Source organism: Labeo rohita, chromosome 2 (genome assembly GCF_022985175.1).
Source record: "Labeo rohita strain BAU-BD-2019 chromosome 2, IGBB_LRoh.1.0, whole genome shotgun sequence".
NCBI lineage: Eukaryota > Metazoa > Chordata > Actinopteri > Cypriniformes > Cyprinidae > Labeo > Labeo rohita.
Window position 1 is genome coordinate 15568165 of NC_066870.1, and position 13906 is coordinate 15582070.

At 32.4% G+C, this 13906-nt stretch overlaps 1 protein-coding gene across 1 annotated transcript in view; it reads left to right on the plus strand.

Moving 5' to 3' along the window:
• The first annotated feature begins 3717 nt into the window (after positions 1-3717).
• Positions 3718-13906, plus strand: part of fam110b (family with sequence similarity 110 member B) — a 50401-nt gene continuing 40212 nt past the window's right edge. The window contains exon 1 of the mRNA XM_051094636.1: positions 3718-3854. The gene's annotated coding sequence lies outside the window, so the exon portion shown is untranslated. The remainder of the gene's footprint in view (positions 3855-13906) is intronic.

The following is a 13906-nucleotide window of genomic DNA, read 5'->3' on the forward strand; positions in this document are numbered from 1 at the left end:
ACACATTAATGTTCAAACAACATGAAAAAGTGAACTTAGCATCTGATGACCCCTTTAGTAAACTTTGTAAATATTGGTCACAGACACGGAAATTTACTTTAAATTTCACAAAGCTGATTACTCACAAAAATTCTTTCAGATCATGTTTTTATGTCATTTTAAGTCTTATTTTGACATAACAAAGTGGTTAAATGTAAGTGTGTCAGTTGTTTATTCACTTTTTGAAATTAGCTTCCCTTTAACGCCTTTATTGAACACAAGAGGCGGGATTTATCGCATGAACCAATCACAGCTGATCATAACCAGTCGTGTCCAATCATATCGCCTCCTCAAAAATGACTTTACTCCATTTATTCTCAATTTCCCCCCTATTTGTATGTTTCTGTTTTACATTATTTCATATTTATAACATTAAATTCAAATTTCATTATTTAAACAACAAATAAATAACATAATTTCAAAAGTCATTATTTCTGCATAATTTCTGCACAAGTGCTTTTATGCCACATCTGTGAATCATTAAACTGCAAATGTGCCTTTTCCTGGTATATGCACTCTCACATGAAGTTTCTGAGCGAAAAACAGTGTAAAAATGGCAATAAACTGATAATGCGTGGGACTAAATCAGCTTAATTTGAAAAATCACATCGCATTTCAGGAGCTTGGAATCAAGCATGTGTAATAGTACTGGCGGCTGGTTCAAGAGTGGGTCAGCTAGGGCTTTGCCTCATGGGACTACAGGCTGAATGTCACTCGTAATCTGCTCTCTCATTGTCAACACAATGTCTGGCGGCTCCTTCGGCGCAGCATGTAGTTCTTTTGGAACAACAAACCCACATACGGAGAGCATATGCTAATGCCTCACTCAACATTTACAATGAGTATATTTATAACTCAAAGCCTGATAAAAGAAAGAAAACAGTAAGTGAATAAAATAGAGGTAATGATAATTCCATATAGGCTACAGAATCAGATACTCAGAGAATCATTTTGCTTAGTGATGAAAATGTAGGGCAACAGTGGCCCTTTTGAGATGAGGTCATTTTTTTCTTGGTTTGATTAAGCATACGTTATTTCTTATAAATAAAAATAAGGATGTTAATACAGCAAAACGATTTCACTCTTTATGTGTTGAACTCAGATTTCTTAAATGTGCGCCAATTGTTGATATATCTTGAGTTTAGTGATGTAAAATGATGTTGAGTCTGCCTCTGCCTGACAACAAGAATTCCAATTTTCAGCTCAGTTTAGCTGTTGCTTGGTAACAGGAAGGTCTGTGAAGTGAAACCCCTTAGAAGCCTGTGCCGCTAACAGTCCCCCCTTTGAGAGTGAAATATCACTAATATCTCTTAATGTCGAATGTTTTTCCTCTTTGAACATGATCAGCAAAAGATACACGATTAATTAGTTTGTTTAATGACAGTCATATGGTACATGCATTGATGAATAAATGATGAATAACCACAGTTTCAAGGACTTTATTGAGTAGTTCTTCAAACTGCGTGTGACAGGAACAATAGCAGCAAATGCTACATTACAACATTATGGATTCTGCTATATTTTTACAGACCCCATCCCCCCTTTTAATCTTTGTGAAAGTTTCTTTGTTTAGAAGTGTGATGAGATGCGAGTATATGAAAATGATGGTCAGTTCTTTAAACAAGCTGAAATCTTCAGACCATTCAACAAATATTGTAGTAGTTTATCTAGAAACTTTTCCTATTAAAGAGCTCATCGTCATGACTCATGCAATGAATTTGTCTTATAATGTGTCTTATGTTTTTGCCAGAGTCATTATACAGACTGTCCAGTAAAGAATAAAATAAAATAGATATGAAAATATGAAAATTAGCCACTGGCTAAATCTGGTACAATGTATTCATGGAAACCTTTATGTTTAATATGATATATGGTCCCTTTCCAAGTATTACTAATATTATTAATTCTTTTATTTTGCCAGGCTCTTTGTAAATTATTATAAAATAAAATAAAATAAAATAAAATAAAATAAAATAATAAAATAAACAAGGGACTGCATATGAAAAATGCAGATTGCATTGGCTAAATCTGGTACAGTGAATTCAATAAAAACCCTTTATGTTTAATATTTTATATGGTCCCTTTCCAAATATTATTATTATTTTGCCAGGATCATTTCACCAAACTCATTACAGAAACTGTACAGTAAAAGAATAAAAATAAAATAAAATAAAATAAAATAAAATAAAATAAAATAAAATAAAATAAAATAAAATAAAATAAAATAAAATAAAAGTAAAAATAAAAATAAAAGTTTTCAACAGAACACTTTATGTTTAATATGGTATATAGTCCCTTTCCAAATTATTATTATTATTATTATTATTATTATTATTATCAGTTTCACCAAACTCATGTACGGTAAAAGAATAAAATACAACAAAAATAATAAAATAAAATAAATCTGGTGCAATGCATTATATAGAAAATGTAATGTAATAATGTTATTAATGTAAATAATGTAATGTAATAATATTATTATTTAATATGGTATATGGTTCCTTTCCAAATATTAATATTATTATTATTATTATTATTATTTTGCCAGGCTCATTGTAAAATTATTATTATTATTATTATTATTATTATTATCAGTTTCACCAAACTCATTACAGAAACTGTACAGTAAAAGAATAAAAGAATAAAAAATAAAAATAAAAATAATGAAATAAAATAAAATAAAATAAAATAAAATAAAATAAAATAAAATAAAATAAAATAAAATAAAATAAAAACAACCTGCCAAGGGACTGCAAATAAAAATTAGCCACTGGCTAAATCCGGTACAATGCATTAAATGAAAACCTTTATGTTTCATATGGTACATGGTCCCTTTCCTATTATTATTATTATTATTATTATTATTATTATTATTATTATTATTAACAATAAATAATTTCACCAAGCTCATTACAGAAACTGTACAGTAAAAGAATAAAATAAAATAAAATAAAATAAATAATAATTATTATTATCAGTTTCACCAAACTCATTACAGAAACTGTACAGTAAAAGAATAAAATACAACAAAAAGAATAAAATAAAAACCACCTGCCAAGGAGCTACATATGAAAATTAGAAAATCTGGTACAATGCATTCAGTGGAAACCTTTACGCTTCATATGATACATAGTCCCTTTTCTTTTATTATTAAATAATAATAATAACATTTTCACGATTAAATCGTGAGTTAACTATTTTTTTAATAATAGTAATATACAAGCATTAACGTGTAAGCGTTGATCTTCTAAATAAATTAGTGTCAAACATTTTTTTTTAAACAATAGAGTATATGAACAACAGAAACACATAGCTAAAAACTTCAGGGTGTTAAACAGTAATAATTTTACCCAGAGGTCAAGTTCATTATTTATGTTTGACATTTCATGTAACGGACCACAAACTGCGCTCATCAGCTGTATGTGGTTAAAGTAGCGGTCCCTTTAAGAAAATTGGACCGAGGTATTTTGAAAACGGGGGTGAACTGGTCATTCAAAACTGAAAAGTCATTGTACAAAGAGGGTATATATTGTATATTTGATCTGTTTATTATGCAACTTACGTATTATTTCCTAAACTGTAAAACTGGATATCAACTAATGATATTAAACTAAAATAATAAAGTCTGTTTGACCGATCACGCCTCTTTCGCGCAACGGTCTGTTCTGGATCTAAGGCTCATGATGCAGTGGGATTCAATAAGCTGGTAGGTGCTGCCCAACTCAAGGTTTTCAGCTCCAGTCGACAGCGAATGAGCACGGAAATATACCGCAGCATCCTCATTCATTTGAAGTGTTTAGGCGCAGATCGTAAAGGTAAGTTCTTTGCTGTAAACATCGTTTTGTTTAACGATGCATTCAGGACGCGTCAGTGTGTGTTTAGAGCTCATAACAGCCCATTCAATAACAGTCTAGCATCCCTCACCTATTGTTCAACTGCAGACATCCAAATTCCGCGGACGTGAACACTGCCAATGACATGTTGCATGTGATTTGGCAGTTTTGCTTGTATCTTCAGGGATTTTGATATATAAGCAGCTTATCTGAAGAGTCGTTTGCTCAATATAGCTAGTGTTTGAATCATATTATTCTTAGTAACTGCATTTTGCAGAAAAATCTTGCTGTTGTCATAAAACCGCATGGATTACAGAGCAGACAGACAATACGCTACAAGTAACAGCAAGCTTTTTTTTCTCCACATATTTAGTTTTTCTTAATTGTAATTGTCTGATAATGTAGATGTATGAGTCTGGGTCCTTGTAATGTGTTGACTAAGCTATTGATTGTCTATCAGGACTGTTACTAATGTAGTTTCAGCATGCCAAACACACAGTCTCATAAAGGTCTAGTTCTTTCCACTCTCACAATATGCATGTCCCCTAAACGTTATACTCCGTTGCTTATGTCTTGGCTCATTCTAGGCTTCTAATAGAGGTTTGAGGGGTATCAGAGCCAAAATGACAGCTTGCTTAAGTCATCCAGGCATCCAAGGTTTGACAGGGTGCCTGTCATTGCAGTGCAAAATGTGGCTCGGGTGACCTGTTGTGTTTATAAAAAATACTTTTGTAAAATACAGCTGCTCAAGCCAGATTTAAAGGCTGTTTGAATGGAGTATGCTGTCTGTTTGGATTAGGATAGCTTAAGGGGATGGTCATACAAAGTTAGAGCTTGCATCTCAAAATTCTTGTTTCGAGCATTAGTCATTAGCCAAAATCCCACTATATTAGGTCATTCGGTTTGAGCAATCACAAACTAATGCCGTTTTTGAGCACAAGGAACTAACCGTCACTTTTAAATGCCACCTTTGTTGGTTCACTCAGTAAAAATAGTCAGTTTAAACTCAACCGGTAGGTCAAAGGTTATGGATAGCAAAGAAACAATGTTAAATGCTTTGTGCGCTTTTAACTGTGTGTTATTGAGCATATTGTGTGAACAATTTGTCTATGCGTGTTTTTTTATATATATGTAATTTTTTTTTTACTTCATAATTTGTAATCAAAATCTTTCGGTAAACTTCTGTCCAGTGATGTGTGCTGGACTTCTCCAAACATTTAGTCCACTTTAGTCCTTTCTTACAATCAACTGCAAACTTAATTCATATCTGCATTAGCGCTGTCAATCAATTAAAACAAATGAACTAATTAATCACATTTTTTTCTGGAATTAATCACGATTAATCCCACCTAACATTAAGGTTTTAAATATACTTTTATATTGCAGTAATTTCACATGCAATCTTCATATTAATGTCGAAACAACGTTAAGACAATATACTTTCAATATTTGTTATCTTTTTATGACTGAAGGTGAGAATCACTGATACCAATATTACTGATGTTTCTATGAAATTGTTCTTTTTTTCCTAATATTTAACCATTGACTATAGCCATTCAAGCCATTTATTACAGTATAACTGAGAGCTATTAATTTTAACATTTATTAGACTTGAAAAAATATAAACTTCTAATTAAAGTAAACAATTTTCACATGAACCCATTATTTACCTGTGCCCTTCAGCAAGTAGGAAATATGTGACCCATGACCACAAAACCAGTCATGAGGGTCGTTTTTTTTTTTTTTTTTTTTTTGAGATTTACATCATATACATCAGAGAGCCAAATAAATAAGCTTTCCATTGCTATAGAGTTTTTTAGGATAGGACAATATGGTCGAGATACAATTATTTGAAAATCTGGAATCTGAGGGTGCAAAAAAAATCTAAATATTGAGAAAATCGCCTTTAAAGTTGTCCAGATGAAGTTCTTAGCAATGCATATTACTAATCAAAAATTATGTTTTCATGGAACATCTTTACTTAATAATCCTAATGATTTTTGGCAAGTAAAAGAAAAATTGATAATTTTGACCCATACAATGTATTTTTGGCAATTGGCAATATACCCGGTTTAAACTGGTTTTGTGGTCCAGGGTCACATTTTGGCTCAAATGTTTGTCATATATATTTTTTTTTATTGTTGGACCTATAAAGTTCATGGTAATATTAATGTCATGTTTTGCCGCATTTATATACGCTAAACTATTTTGATTAGTGTTTTTGGTTGCCAAAGATAGGTTTTGAATCAAAACAGCTGGTTTAGATAATGTAAGTAGTGTTTTATAAAAATTTAAATTAACTTTATGCGTTTAATTAGGCCGCATTTTGGTTACAAGCTACACTGCAACACTTACAGAAGTTGGTAATAACACAACAGGAATGCAGCGCTCTGTCTTCTTTGGTGGTGTAAGAAGGGATGTGGAATGAAAAGAGCAGAGCTGGAACAGTGTCATGGGATTGTAAAGCCATGATTATATGAGGAATGCCGTGATGACTTCAGCAGAGATGCGGAAATGAACTGCGTTTAGAGGTAACAGATGAAAATGCAGTTAGAGTCTTTGTCAGCACTGCTCTCAGGGTTTTAGGAAATAAAGGACTTTGGTACAGTCTCTACTTAGGCTGAGGGGAAACAATGGTGGAACTATGAATAGCTGACAGATTTTGACATCAGATTGGCACCTTGCAGTACATATTCAATCCAGCTGCGATTGGATCATAATTTAAGAAGATGATCCAGTGGGTCATTCAGGGTGAGTTTTGTTGTTGACATGTGGAAAATCTTGGGCATTTTCCGTCGTCTCACAGTATGAGAAGTGAGTCACAGGATAAATCATGAGAGTAATTAAATCCAGTAGGTATATCAGCTTTTCAAAGCCTCCCTCTTTTTACCCTTGCGAAAGAGTTTTCTTTTAGACACTGGCTTGTTCCTTTCGTGCAGTTCGTTTGCATCTGTCATCCAGTTCCTTAAATGCCTTGTATATGTATTATATTTTAAAATGCTTTATCATGCTTTGGTTAAATATGCAGAGACAACTATAACATAAAAATTCATCCGAACACCATTTTCTGTCAAAGCTGCTGAAGCTCACAGTCAGTCTCTTGTAAAGGTAAAATCTTGAATACTCTCAGCCATATCAATGAAGAAGATCCCTGCTATGATATTGGGTCAGCTTGATCTGAAGAGCAGGAGATCGGAGGGATGTGAACAGGACAAACCCATGTGGTCATGTCTCAAAACATAATAATGAGTATTTCAGATTGGACTTTATACATTTTATATCATGGAAGACCGTAATAACTAGAAAAGAAAGCCTCTGGGTTATGGACATGGTAAAACATTCAAACTCTAAGCTAGGTACCACTGACATTTTATCGAGTGTTAGAAATATAATTAGGGCTGTCAGTAGTTTAACTGCATGATATACCAGTTGATTAATTACAAAAGATGAGTTGATTGTGTACATGAATATTAATGTTTGCTTTAGGAAAAGTCCCAAAATTAAGAGAATTCAAAGATGTAACATTATTGCTGTGCACAAAACCACTAATCCACTTCTTTTTGAGTATTTTGAGTTATTTCAAGCAACTTTGTGTACAACCCACTCGTTCTTATATGCAGTGGTGGACAGTAACAAAGTATTTTTGTTACTGTAAAGGGATAGTTTACCCAAAAATGAAAATGCTGCCATTAATTACTCACCCTTATGTTGTATTGAACCCATGAGCCCTTCGTTCATCTTTGGAACACAAGTTAATATATTTTTCATGTTCAAGGCCCAGAAGGGTAGTAAGGACAAGGATTAAAATAGTCCATGTGACATCAGTGGTTCAACCGTAATTTTATGAAGCTATAAGAATACTTTTTGTGTGCAAAGAAAACAAATATAACATTATTCAACAATTTCTTCTCTTCCTTGTCAGTCTACAACACGTTTACGAGATAACCATGACGTATATGTGTGGTGCTGCTGACACAGGAGCTGGAAAATGTCTATTTCTCTTAGTTCGTCGTCTGTATATTCTGGTCCAAGTAAGTAAAGCTGGGTAAAAAATTGCAAGTCATCCTCTCTTTCGAAAACTTCAGACATGTTTACGAAGACTTTTAGGTACAGCTTGTGAACAAGGAGCAGTGCATCTGGGTTCCACGTCGGAACGCCGGCTCCTCCATCAGCAGCACCACACGCACGTGTCGTGGTACCCTCGTGTACGCGCGTTAGTGTTGTCACGATACCAAAATTTTGACTTCAATACGATACCTGACTAAAGTATCACGATACTACTACTGAACCGATACTTCAAAAAAAGGAAAAGTAATTGAATAATAGGTGATTCAAATGGAGACCATAGTTATTTTATCTATTAAAACAAAGCATTTCATCCCCCCCTTTAAAAAGAATAAATAAATAAATTAAATAATATTAATCACATGCCAGCAACTACCAAGCCTACAGGTATGTAGAGATCTTTGCTATATTGGTAAGTTATCTTAAAAGATGAATCCAAATCTAATTTCATGATATAGTAATTTTATTTCACAACAACAATTTATATCGTGACATAATCATTTTTTTATTTTATCTTTGTTATTAATAATAAGAACCCAGACGCACGTGACAAACTAAAGAACAATCACAATAAAACAAAGAAACAAATAAAATTAAGAGGGCCCTATGAAATGTTTTATTTTTTTCCAAATTTTATTTGAATTTTTTTAGACTTTATTTTAATGGTTAAATAAAAAAAGTATTTATCAAAAAGCATGTCTAATTAATTGAAATCATGAAACTTGCAGAATTTAACAGCAGTGTATTATTATTATTATTATTATTTTAAATTACATCTTTTTATAGAATACGTTTTATTATTTTTCTCAAATTCAGTTTTGTTTGTGAATCTCTGTTTTTCATTCATTTTCTGGATTCTATTTTAATTGTTTCATTAAATTTTAATAATCAAAAGCATGTCTAATGACTTTATAAAGGATAATTAGATTTGATAAAGAATTAATTTATTATAGGATATTTCCTTCTTTCTTTTTTCTTTTTTTTTAACAAATTTACAATTTTCAGGTAAATATTCCTTAAACATTGTTTTAATAATATTTTTATTATTATTAATAGTACTATCTTTACATTAAGTAATATATTAATATATTTCTGACTGTCAAATTAAACCAAACTTTTATTTTGACAGGTTGCTGTGAAGACTGTAGGGTCTTCATTATATGACCATAGTTTTCCACAAAAGAAACGGTAAAATGCTCACGAAGTGACTCTCAGAGCAGTTCTACAGATTATGTTGGTGTGTTCATGTACTCATATATTGAGGTGGCAGAGGCTGAAAACACCACGAAGCGCCACACATTTGTGTGTAGTAAACAAAACAGTGTCTGTGCAATTCACTAACACAGACACGCAGAAATACGGCTCTTATTAAAAACATTCTTACCGGTACTAGTAAAATGTGGAATCGTACCGTTTTTAAAAGCAAGGTATTGCGATACGAGTACCGGTATATCGTGCAACACTAACACGCGTTGAAGGCTGACATGAAAGAGAAGAAATTGTTGAATAAAGTCATTATTTTTGTTTTGAAAAAATTATACTGGAACATTCAAATTTGTATTTACACCGCTGACACAGAGAGCAGACATTCACCATGTTTGGGTAAAAAAACAGCTTCACAAACAGTGTTACAGTCATTCATATTATCACAGAAATACTAGGATGAAAGTTTATAGTTCAGATCTAAATATTGATGTCTATGGTAAAGACAAAATAGAGCAAATCCCCTTTTGAAAGTAACTGCCGCTTTACATAACGTGTGTCGGTTGCAAAGTGACTGTTAAAAACGTGTTTGTCATTGAATGAATCATTCATTCAAGAGATTCGTTCAAAATGCTGATTCAGCCAGTAATGAAACAAGTGTAGTATTATGATTGAGTCATTCAAATAATTCATTCAAACCACTTAATAACATTACGGTTGAACCACTGATGTCACTTTTTAACATTTTGTGACTGTTTTAACAATGTCCTTACTACCTTTCTGGGTCAGTTTCAGGATTTCATCAAAACTATATTAATTTGTGTTCTGAAGTTGAACAAAGGTCTTACAGGTTTGCAACGACATGAGGGTAAGTAATTAATGACAGAATTTTCATTTTTGGGTGAACTATGCTTTTAAGTACATTTTTCAAGTATTTTGAAAAAAAGTTTTTATTTTGAGAAACTTTTACTTCATCCCAGAGTATAATATCATACAACCAAGCGCTGTTGATGGTTCCCAGATCTATTTTGAAATGGTGATTGTGCTTTCACTGTAGATGGCCCTAAGCTTAAACCTTGCATTTATTTATTACAGTTAATCACACTAAGATACATGTGACCCTGATTCAGTGTTGGATGTAATAGCTATTGTTCTGTGAGCTTTTATAATAAAGACCAATCAGGATCCATTTAAATGGCAAGTAGCTTTACCGATTTCACAACAACGCTGACTAGCTTGGATGCCCTCTGACCGAGTAGTTATTAGCAGTGATGAAACACTTTTGTGCCCAGGTTGCGTTATTGTGGTTTCATGTTGCCTTTGTATTGTTTATTCTCTTGGGGCGGTTTAGGCCCATCTGTCTGATTCTTCACATCAATAGGGGCCGCAGCTGCATAGCCTGACCCCCAGCAGGCCTTTGTAATGTGCCCAGGCGTGGCGTGTGTTTGTGTCTGGGTACGTGCACGTGGGTACGTAGGCGCCATACTCTCTTTTTCGTTCAGGACGTGCCACTGGTCTGCTTTTAAGGGTCCTCAGAGTAGGCGGTGCATTAGTCACAAAAAAAAAAAATACAAAGATGTCAAGATTTTTATGATGCTGCTGAGTACAGGTGTCCTGTCAGCAGAACCACAGCTCTTTTGTCTGCATGCATAATTACAATCCATGCTCTGATTTTTAAGTCTTGAGTGCTCAATAATAATGATTTTTTTTCTGCTGATCCAGTCAGGTCAGATTTGTACTTGCCTTAATAATATTGTCAGGCTAACCGCCATAAATTTAACATTATATTTTATTCATATTGTTTTAGCAATAAATTTGATGTTAGAAATAAATTAATTTTGTTTTTCTTGAAATATTAAAGGGAAATTCGGTCATTAGTTACTCACCCTCATGTTGTTCCAAACTCGTAACACCTTTGTTCAACTTCAAAACACAAATTAAGATATTTTTGATAAAATCCGAAAGCTTTCTGACTAGTGTTGCACGATATACCGGTACTTAATAAGTAATTAATAAGAGCCGTACTTCTGTGTGTCTGTATTTGTGAATGGCAGCAGACGCGCAGTTTTGTTTACTACACACATACGTGCGAAGCTCGCATTTCACCCTTTCTTTCTATCGTCATAAATTGAAGACCCTAAAGGTGTTCACAGCAACCCGTCAAAATAAAGGTTTAAAAAAAGTTTAACTTGACAGTCAGAAATATATTACTTAATGTAAAGATAATACTACTACTACTAATAAAAAATATTATTAAAACAATGTTTAAGGAATATTTACCAGAAAAAATATTTTTTAGAATTTTGTCAGAAAATTGTAAACACACAGCACAGTATTTCTGAAAATAAGAGAAATAAATAGCCTATAAATAAATTAATAATAAATTAATTCTTTATCAAATCATAATCAAAAAATTATCCTTTATAAATTCATTAGACATGCTTTTGATTATTAAAATGTAATTAAACGATTAAAATAGAATCTAGAAATTAATGGAAAACAGATTCACAAACAACTAAATTTGAAAAAAAATAATAAAACGTATTTCATAGGGCCTTAAAAATTTAATTTTTGTTAAGCTTTTAATAAATTACTGTTAAATATTGCAAGTTCCATGATTTCAGTTAATTAGACATGCTTTTTGATAAATATTTTTTTAATGTAACCATTAAAATAGAGTAGAAAAATTAAAATGGAAAAAATAAAAAAAATTTAATAGGGCCCTTTTTACTTTTTTTGTAGTTGTCCTTTAGTTTGTTACTTGCGTCTAGGTTCTTATTATTAATAACAAAGATAAAATAACAAAAAATGACTGTCGTGATATAAATTGTCGTTATGAAATAAAATTACTATATCATAAAATAAGATTTGGCTTTATCCTTCTAGCTAACTTACCAATATAGCAAAGGTAGTTGTTTACCATAATCCTGTGTAGTGGCACTTGCATGTGATTATTTTATTTTTTTTTTAAAGGGGGGAACAAATGCTTTGTTTTAATATATAAAATAACTATGATCTCCATTTGGATCATCTATTATTCAGTTACTTTTCCTGTTGTTCTGTGTTTCTTCATAGTATCGGTTCAGTAGTAGTATCGTAATATTTTAGTCAGGTGTCATATCGAAGTCAGAATTTTGGTATCGTGACAATATTTCTGACCCTACATCAGAATATCAGAAAGCCAAATGTCTGTTTAAAAGGCGTAAACAAATAAATGATCAACGAACATAATATGGCCCTAATCCCTGGTCTCAGGCCATCTGGCTATTGGTCCATTCTTATTGGCCTTGTCGTGTAACCCTACGAAGCTGTAACCCCAAACCATTATGGTTTTATTGCTTTTTTTTTAATGTCCTGTTATTCTTACATAACCGCTGCAGACATTTTACAGGGCCTATTACTAAATATTGCTTTGATTTCACAGAAAGCATTGACAAACCAAATCCTTGTGTAAGCACAGCAGATCAGGCCTTTATTGAATCTCTCAGCACTTATTCCATCTCGGGCCTTGTCGACTTGTATTATAGAGAAACGCAACTGCGTCTTGTTTACAGGCTCCTGAGAAATATTTCTGCAATTAAAGCGGCCCAGCGCTGGGTCAGCTGATGAAGGATTAAGGCCACACTGCTGGGAGTGTGAACAGCTCAACAGAAGGTGTTGATGAAAGCAGCCCTATGGAGGTGCTCCACAGCAGATGGCACACACACTGGGAACTGATGTCAGGTGCCAGGTCACATTCCTTCTCCGACTTCCGGAGGATTATTAGAAATCATTCAATAGGTCTCTGTCTGGGTGATGATCTTTATTTGAGGCAGATATAGTATAAACTGTAATATCCTGCTTTTATGGACACAATAGTGACAGCTGTTCTCTGCTCTTTGTTCTCAGTAATCTATGCATTATGAATGTTTGCATTGCTGTTCACACCTTTAAATATTTGGCACGTAAATGCTTCCCTTGTAACTCATTTCACAGCAGTTGCTTACATATTAGAATTCTTTCTAACGTACGACAATCACATATAAGGGTGTTTCTTTAAAGAGATTGTTCACCCCAAAATAAAAATTTGGGGACCAACAACTATTTGGTTCTTCAAATTCAAATTCTTCAAAATATCGTTTTTTTGTGTTCAACATAAGAAAGAAACTTATACAGGTTTGGAACAACACAAGATGAAAATTTTTGATTTTTGAGTAAACTATTTCTTTAACTGTGACCGTTATTGATCTTTGTGGCATAAATTCTGCTAAAACACACTTAAACGGTCAACTAACAATTTCTAAAAAAAAAAAAAAAAAAGAACTCATGAAGAAAAGATTCATTTCTATACTTTATATAATTATACAAAATTGTAAGAAATAGATATTATATTTAATAAGGTCAATTTCTGCATGATATTTGCTTACACTGTAGTCACGATGGTCAAAAATAGTTGAGCCAAAATAGTTGATGTGGAACACGTAGAGAAATTGGTAAAAAACACAAGGGCAAAAAAATTACAAGCACAAAAAATAAATAAATAATACAAACAAACATACAAACAAACAAACAAATAAATACTTCTCTAACTCAAGTTACATGGTCAGCTCACAATGTCTGAAAAAAAAAAGTATTTTTTAATACATTAATTTTAATGTATTTTTGTATGATTCAGATTCATTTCCACACTTTTTGTGTAATGTTACAAAATTGTAGCTTAATTAGAAATTATATTTAATAAGGTAAATTTCTGCATACTGTTTGCTTACACTGTAGTCACAATGGTC